The sequence below is a fragment of the Botryllus schlosseri genome, chromosome 12 (assembly GCF_051294905.1).
Source record: "Botryllus schlosseri isolate E-star chromosome 12, Bs_hap1, whole genome shotgun sequence".
NCBI lineage: Eukaryota > Metazoa > Chordata > Ascidiacea > Stolidobranchia > Styelidae > Botryllus > Botryllus schlosseri.
Genome location: NC_137247.1, coordinates 23,734,064 through 23,743,521, shown reverse-complemented (window position 1 = coordinate 23,743,521; position 9,458 = coordinate 23,734,064). Strand labels below are relative to the sequence as shown.

The 9,458-nt window shown below is 39.9% G+C and overlaps 1 long non-coding RNA gene across 1 annotated transcript; it reads right to left on the bottom strand.

Moving 5' to 3' along the window:
- Positions 1-355: 355 nt before the first annotated feature.
- On the bottom strand, positions 356-8,475 carry LOC145452082 (uncharacterized). The gene is made up of 2 exons (XR_013919190.1): positions 8,045-8,475; positions 356-643 (listed from the first exon to the last, which is right to left on the bottom strand). It is a non-coding gene; the product is annotated as an uncharacterized LOC145452082 (long non-coding RNA).
- Positions 8,476-9,458: the final 983 nt, after the last annotated feature.

The following is a 9,458-nucleotide window of genomic DNA, read 5'->3' as shown; positions in this document are numbered from 1 at the left end:
TACCTGCAGGGTTAGCTCTGCAGGAAAGTATAGAGGCACATTTACTTTCGATTGCCGCTAGTACCGAACAACATTACCGTGCTTCGTTCAACTCCACGTCCCAATGGTCACTGCTCACCTTTTCTCGAAGTGAAAGCAGACGACCCTGACGATTACATTCAATCTATCGTTGCTATCTCCTCCTCGATATCCAAGTCAAAGATTCCTTATCTCGAAGTATGAAAAGTATTGACGTACGTCGACAACCAAACACTGGACCATGATTTACGAAGGAAGCAAAACCAAAAAAAGAGAGATAAGTAACCCATCATGCTGTGTGAATCAAGGATGTAGGCTACTGCAGCAAAAATCGAACTCTGACCCACAACATATTTTTGCGTCTTGCGTCAACAGATCTGACATTATGTTTTCATTATTCTAGTTGACAACACAAAGGTTAAAAAATAACAGCTTTCTTTTCACTTTTGTTGCGCCAATATTACGATTGGTGCCCAGACAATTCCAAATATATGCACGGTTCCGTGTGAGGTATGTTTGCTCGGTTCTGCTTTACCTGTAGTAGTTCATACTCGCCATGTTCAAACCTTAGACCATTAGTTCTCAACCGGGCCTCCGCAAAGCAATTTCAGGAGTCCCGCGAAACCTATAAATTTGCAGCATGATTAATAGCCCAATTTGGGTTTTTCTAAGTTATTCTAAGATTTTCTTAGGGTATATAATTTGAAACCGTTTTACTGACAAGGTGATAACACCTCCATGGTCACATCCATTGAATGACCATTTGAGATCAAATATAATAGTGTGAAAACTCTTCACTGTTAATATACGACCTGATGAAAATAATTTAACCATACACGACGTGGTGTTATCAGAGGTGGTCAAAGTAGTCAAGAAAGCTGCTCAAGTAGAAGTAGAAGTAGCGACGAAAAGTACGAGTAGAAGCACTTCTTGCGTAAGCAACCTGAAACTACTTGAAGTAGAATTGACTGACTTTAAATCTACTCAAGTAAGTAAGTAGTTGTGAAAACGATCGTAATTCATTCGCAGGGATTGTCAAAAGGTGCAAATCGAGCTATGCGAAAGGTGCCGAGCTTGATTCATATTGATGCATACCAGGAAGTATTCAATTTTCGACAGCATAAGCATTTGTCCGCATCATGGAATGAAAATGATAGTATTGATATGGAAATGCGATACTAATCCTCTGTTTAATCGAAGAGCACATTTTAGAAAATATCATGGTATGGTGCACTCCCCCATATTATAGGGCCCGTAGTTTAATCGAAGAGCAATACGGAGAAGTTGTAAACAAAGGCATTACTACACTTGCTTTTATACTTCAACAATCAACATGTGTGTTATCCAGACAAAAGAACTGATGTTAATTAGAACTCAAAGTATATGATACTGGGAATTGGAAGTGAAATATAACTACTACTTCTAAAAGCGGAAAATGCATTTCATGTCTTTAGTCCAGAAAGTTTCAAAGGTGGTATGCTGAAACAGCTCTAAATCTAAAAAACAAGTCGGAGTCCACTATTACAGATTAGATCACGTCTTGGACTGCTAGATTACGATATGATAAGTAAATGCTAGATTGCGAAACATCAGTCTCAAACGTTATGATGAGCCATATATACTGTGATGAAATATTTCATATGGGCGAAGGGCGACAATGCGGTGTGAACGGAACCACGCCAACCTGCTACCTAAATTATATTAACCGATACTTTCATGAAATCATACTGATGGTTACTCCGTATCCACTGAGCACGAAGTGCGACGAAAATTCTGGGCTTTACTCAACTTTTATGAAAAATAAATGTTGATACTTCTTGAAAACAGCCCCGAAATTCCTCAGGCTATCTTCCTGATTGGAGGATTAAACTACTTCTACTTGACAAACTGAAAATAGCGAAAAGTAAGTAAGTAGATCACAAAATATTACGAAGTAGGTAGAAGTAGCGAAAATCTCATCTACTTGATTAAGTGCCAGAAGTAGAGGAAAACTACTTGAGTACTTCGAAAAAGCAGAAGTACTTCGTTACAGACCACCTCTGGGTGTTATACCATGTTTCCGAAGATCTCTGGTAGTCCTATCAATTTCATAAATTTCTGTATTGTCCGTGCGATATTTGACCGTTACCTATTTGTACTGAAACCATTTGCATCAATGCGAGCATGAATCATAGATGCCTAGTTTTATTACATTCGTTATTTATCATCCAGAAACGTGACGATTTTCGTTTGAGTGATTGTAGCAACTATACGGAAGAGCGGATATAGTTTCCGACGTAAGAAGAGGAGGCCAAAATATGTCCAACACTTACAAAGGGATTGTTCATTCGACCATTCTCGCAGTCGAACCAGCAACCCACTGGTGTTGCAGTGCTACTAACCACTACACTACACCAATCGACTGTAGAATGTATTTCAATGAGGAAGTAAATTAGGACTTTCCGTGATACCTATATAATATATTTGATATAGATCTAAGAATCCCAGTGGAAAGAAATCACGAAGTATTCGTTCATGCGTTTGATGCCAGTCTCGTCCCTGTATTCGAGGGGTGGGCAAACTTTTGAGCTCGCGGGCCGCATTCAACATCTGAATCCATTCGTGGGCCGCACTATATAAAATAGGGATTATAAACCATTCAACTTTTGGTTCAGTTCCAGGACACACAATGCTGACAGAATCATAACCATGTTAGCTTCAAACACGTTTCTACTATGTTTAGATAAAATATAAATACTCTAATTCTGCGCATTCAGAGAACGAATCTACCTAATACACGCGCGAATCCTTTTTTATAGGCTGAAATAATTAAAACTGTGGTGGCCAATCTGAAATTGCACTCGTGATCCGAATTATGTCAATCTCGGCTTAGACGTTACTGACACTGTTCATTTTAGCATCGGTACACCGAAACACACGTAAACTACAAGGTTGTAACCAAGTCACAGAGTTTCGAGTCACAAGTCAAATTCATTTTTGTTGTTTTGAGTCGAGTCGAGTCATTTTCTATTCACCATCGAGTCAAGTCTGAGTCCAAGTCAGTGATTAGCATTAGAGGGTCGAGTGCGAGTAACAGTGTTGTGATCCGAGTCCAAGAGATTATGTTCACTGTTCAATTGTGAGTTCAATCTGGTTCAACCCGTTTTTAGGTCCACTTGAGTGATATAGAATGGCTCGCATTCATAATATAATAATTCGTTGAACCGAGAGCAGACGATATAGATAATAATAAGAGCTTGGTTGCTTCCACACGTTATTTAACGTCCACTTGCAAAGTAATATGTTTATGTCACGAGCTTTCGGAGTGACGCTCCTTCATCAGGTGTTCAAGTGAAAAAGGCAAGTGGACGTTAAACAAGGTGTGTAAGCAACCAAGATATTATTATTACTCAAACTATGGTCATTTTTCTCAGTGTTAACAGTTTCTGGCCTTGTTTTTAATGTACCATACTGACATAGACCAAATAGCCTACCAATGACGTGGTGACTTTACTATTCTTCGAAGTTACAATGAAATGTCTGTATTGGCCGCCATAGTCTCGAGTCATATGACTTCGTTCGAATCATATATACAACGACTCTTGGGGAAGCGAGTGGCGCAGTGTGCTAAGCGACGCCGTCACGACACCAATGGTTGCTGGTTCGAGTCTCGGCTCTGCCGTGTTTCTATGTGTCGGAGGTTTATCTGGACTCCTCATCGCCAACCTCGCTGTTAACGCAGCGTCTTGAAAAAGCCCAGAAGAAGAGTGAGCCGAGCTCGAAAGTCGACAGCAAAGAACTGAAAGTGGACGCACGAAACCGAGCGAGAATGAAGAGTGGGTGTGCGCGTGGAAGTGAAGAAGTCGTCCTCATTACGAAAGCTGACAATGACTCTAGTACAAGTCGAGACAATAAACAAAGTGACTCGAGTCGAGTCATTTAACGCAGTAGGCTTACAGTCGAGCTACCCAAAATCATGCCTCCAGTACCAAAATGCCCTGGTTTGCTATACCCTCTATTATGGGCTACTGCCATGTGTCGCTTAATTGCACTCTCAGAATTTCCCGAAGTTTGTGTTGAAGTCTATGTAGAAGCTTGCACATATAACATGTCCCAAACGAGTTTTATGCTACTTTTAAACAGTTTCGTACAGCACTTGCTCCTGTATGACGTAGCCTACCCCCAAAGTCGATTGATTTATTGATTTATGATTCATTTCTCTAATTAACGGAAAAGCGTACAACTTCATACATTTTGGAATTGTGATATAAAAGTCTGATATATTTGGCGAACCGACAGGGAACTTAGCTGCGGACCGGCGGTTGAGAAACACTGCTGTAGCGTGCGACCATCTGTGGCCAGCGAGCGATAGATCTCACCTTTTGTATTTAATTTTCTCCTTGCCAAAACAAATGTTTAAACATGACCGCTTCGTTTTCACTTATGTCGCACCAAGATAACGAGTGGTGACTAAACAATGGCAGATCTATACAAGTAACAGTTGATGACAGTCGCGTGCCAACAGTGGTTCTAAATCAGGGGTGTCAAAATTAAATGACGTCGCGGGCCGTATTCAAACGTTCAGATAGCTCGCGGGCCGCACCAGTCAAATGATTCCAAAATATTACCTCAACATCAACGTACTTGTTTTTCATTTCCATACTTAGCCTACACAATGTTATATTACAATATATTACGGGCCATAGGGGTTTAATTCTAGCAACGCCTTTAATTGCTAACAATGAAATTGGCAATGATGCGATGATTGTGCGGCTAAATACCGTTATAAACCGATAGAACAGTGGGTCTAACGATGATAAAAGTTGCCATATTTTTATACTGCCTTTGTTTTATTCGTATAATGACGTTAACCCTGCGCATGCGCTGTTAGAAATACAAAAGTTTTAACTGTAAACGCGAACGTTGGGATTACCTTCATTATTATTATGTCGCGATTCGGTGAATCAGAAGTGAAGCAGTAGTGCGACCACAGGTATTTCAATTTATATTTCTGTGTAACTATTATATTCTCTGTGTAACCTGCATATAAGAGTTTCGCATTTTCATTCTAGCTTCTGTGAATAACTCGTTTTAGATCAATTTATCAAAATACTCAGATCTCAATATGCAATTTATTGTGTTTTCGTGATTGGGTGTAATACCATTTCATTAGTTGAGTAATTTTGTCCTCCTATACAAAATGCTCTTTTTCTGTTGGAGCTACATTCTACGAAACGTGTAATAATTTAGCATACCTAGAGTGGCTATACTTTACCTCCACTTTGTATGAAGGCTTTTTTGCTTAGATTTACTATTTACGCATTGCATAATATGTATCTTATTCTGAAATACCTAATTGTAATTACGCCGCAACTTGGCGCATTTCCTGGCACTCTGACGAACAGATGACTTTCAGCTAGGAGATACTGCCAGCACATGGGTGTCTTCTGGTAGGCCCGGTCAATGGTATTAGTCAAATTCTAGCACCGCCATCCAGTTTGGGAACCACATCCCAAGAACCGTATTTGAGTAATATTAAATACAGCCCGAGCGAAATAGGATTTTTGAGCCGACACCGATAACTAGCTCGGTCTCCGATAACCTCCATCTTTACAGTCGATATTCAAAAGATGCCGCTGCGTCTAGCTTTAAAGACTTCAGACATGTTGTAATGTAATCAAATCACAAGGCCCTGAGTCCCGACCAGAGTTGGTCAAAGTAGTCAAGAAAGCTACTAAAGTAGAAGTAGAAGTAGCGACGAACAAATCTACTGAAGTACGAGTAGAAGTAATTCTTCCTTAAGCAACCTAGTCGAAATAGACTTGACTGACTTCAAATCTACTCAAGTAGTTGTGAAAGCGATCGTAATTCGTTCGCATGGATTGTCAAAAGCTGCAATTGAGCTGTGCGAAAGATGCGGAACTTGATTTATATTGATGCATACCAGCATCCCAGGAGGTGTCCAATTTTCGACAGCATAAGCATTCGTCCGCATATTGGGATGAAAATGATGGTATTGAAATGGAAATGCGATACTAATCCTCTGTTTACTCGAACAGCACGTTTGAGAAAATATCATGGTATGGTGCCCTCCCCAAAATTATAAGACCCCTAGTTTAGTCGAAGAGCAATACTAAGAAGTCGTATGGGATACGGTGTAAAGAATTTGCGCGATTAATAAACGTTAATAAAGAATATGGTGCATCGTAAATATGCCGTATTATGTATCCTTTTTTCCGGAAATTAAAGGCATTACTACACTTGCCTTTATATTTCAACCTCTATGTTATCCGGACAAAAGAACTAATACTAAATCGAACTCAAAGTATGATACTGGGAATTAAAAGTGAAATATAAATACTACATTGAAAAGTAGAAAATGTATTCCATGTCTCAATTCCAGAAATATTCAAAGGTGGTATGCTAAAACATTTCTAAACTAAAAAAAATCAGAGTCCAGTTTCCAGATTAGGACACCCATGTACTACTAGATTACGATATGATAAGTAAATGCTAGATTGCAAAACATCAGTTTCAAACGTCATGATGAGCCATATATACTGTGATGAAATATTTCATATGGGCGACAATGCGGTGTGAACGGAACCACGCAACCCACTACCTAAATTATATTCACCGATACTTTCGTGAAATCATACTGGTCCACTGTACGCGAAGCGCGAGGAAAATTCTTGGCCTTACTCAACTTTCATGAAAATTAATTGTTGATACTCCGTGAAAACAGCAACGAAATTCCTCAGGCTATCTTTCTGATTTGAGGATTAAACACTTCTACTTGACAAACTGAAAATAGCGAAAAGTAAGTAAATAGATCACAAGATATTACGAAGTAGAAGTCGCGAAAATCATTACTACTTGATTAAGTACCAGAAGTAGAGGAAAACTACTTGAGTACTTCAAAAAAGTAGAAGTACTTCGTTACTGACCACCTCTGGTCACAAATCACAAGGTCAATCCCACTTTCGTAGTTTTGATTCGAGTCGAGTCATTTTCAATTCGCAACCGAGTCAAGTCCGGGTCCAAGTCAGGTTGTTAAGGGTCAATTTCGATTCACAATATTAAGACTCTATACTCCGAGTCTAAGTAATTGTGTTCGCTGTTTTTCTGTTTCTGGTTCAAGTTAATATTATTATTATTATTATTGATGAAAAGGAAGTGACCCTTTCGCCTTTGAGACCAGGTGCGTCACGGACTAGAATGTGCGGTCGGTACATCACAATGCTGGCGATAACCGAGTCTAAGTAATTGTGATCACTGTTTTTCTGTTTCTGGTTCAAGTTAATATTATTATATTCTTTATTCACAGTAAAACTGGTAAATACACACATAATCCGGGGAGCAACCTGCCCCAAAGGAAAATGGCGAGATTGGAGTAAATTTTTATAATTTCAGTAATACATTCAAATTGATATTCCTATGCAATACATGTAGAAGTCAGATTACAGAATTGCAGCAGATGAAGAATTGGCAAGGGTTACAGAGCAGAGGTAGAGATGATTGAAGATGAAGAATCGAAATTACAGAAATTATGCTGTGATTCACAAGTGTAATTTTAGTCCAGTGGTGCATTATTATTATTATAGATGAAAAGGAAGTGACGCTTTTCGCCTTTGAGACCAGGTGCGTCACGGACTAGAATGTGCGGTTAGTACATCACAATGCTGGCGATAACCGATTTACAAGTATGTGCCACATGCTAGAACGAACTCTGCCACATGAGATAACATCTCGGGGATGATCAGTAGATTTTCTATTGCTGTAGCGATTTTGAGCTCACACGCCCAGTCAAATAAAAAGTTTCGATGAAAATCATATTGATGGCAGTGCAGCAAAAAATGCTCGACTATTTCAGGTACTGTACAATGATCGCATAGATCAGTATCGCTACATCCAATTTTGTATAAATGCGCATTCAGGCGGCAATGACCTGAACGAAGTCGAAATATTAACCGTTCGTAGAGCCTATTTCGATGCATAGATGGAAAGTGGCCATCAGTCAATGATCTATGGAAATTTCGATACTGACCTCCTCGCTCATTTCGTTGATATTCGGCGTTCCAGGTCGCTCTACAGTATTGCCGTACTTTGACTTTCGCCTCACTGTGGCAAATTCCTTCGGGAATTGTCTGAGAAGGGGCATTTTCGGTCTCGGTCCTGGCAGCTTGACAAGCCAATTTGTCGGCTTACTCATTTCCACCGATGTCAGCGTGTCCCGGTATCCGGGCCAGGACAACGATGGTGCCTTTCCGAATCGCTTGATTCAGTGAGTCGCGTCATTTTCCATATTTAAAGAATATCAATCGAGTAAAGTCGAGTTAATATAACCCTGATTTCAGAGCAGATTCACAGCCGATGTTATACATATTCATTAAGTAAACTAAAAAGACTGCATCTGAACACTTGCAATCTGCAGACATAAATAAAATAGGCCTATATTGACATTCCCAGTCGGACAGTCGTATATTACTGTTCCGGAATCAGTTTCTCTGCCTTTTCGCCTATATAGTGGCTTCTGTGGTCACTAGACGCGATAAATGTGGTGTATACTGGAAACAAGCCATTTAGGACTCGGTGGATCGTGGAGACATGTTACTGTGTACTGCGGCTGCTATATATTTGTAAACTTTCCCGACATGCTGTATAGACACAATTGTGTGTGTGTGTGTGTGTGTGTGTGTGTGTGTGTGTGTGTGTGTGTGCTTGCTATGTTGATGCCTGCGCTTCGTATTATCCCGGATGCCAACAAAAGTTGTAGCAATAACACCCAAGTCAACTTGAAGGAGCGATATCGTCTTCGACATAATTTTCTACGTGTCCAGAGGCTGGTGATCGCCGAAACGAATTCATGAAAGCGATCACGTCACCTCATCGTCGATCCTAACCGTCATTGTCCTGTGTATTCTGTGGACTTTTCGCATAAGTACAGTTATTAAATTACATCATTATAGTAATATTCAAACAGTTCGCGGTTTACTCGTACAGTTGTATCTATATCACAACGCGATCTTGGCGGTTGGAAAATTAATTCCAATGGTATTTTCTGCATACCCAGCACCCTACGGCCTGGCATGGATATTCCTAGCAGCCTGAAAATAATTAGTTTCAAGCGTTAACGCTGATCTCGTTTTCTCAAGTAGTAGGCTACGTTGAAAATTAAAATCAAAGCTATTGACTCTTGTCCTGGTGCCCACATGGTGCGAAAGACGAGTCTTTGTGGGTAAAAATCTAATCCAGAATCGCAATGTACCAAACAAGATACTATAAAATCATCAGGCGAGTAACATCTTTCCAAAGACGCGAAGCATACTTTGATGACTACTATTTCGGAATACAGGAAGGAAAAAAGCCAAGACAAGTTTCATTTATAATGCAATCGACTTTCCGAGTCTGCCCCCGCCCAATAGAATGCCTTATGTACTGGATTTCTCGAACGTGCGCTA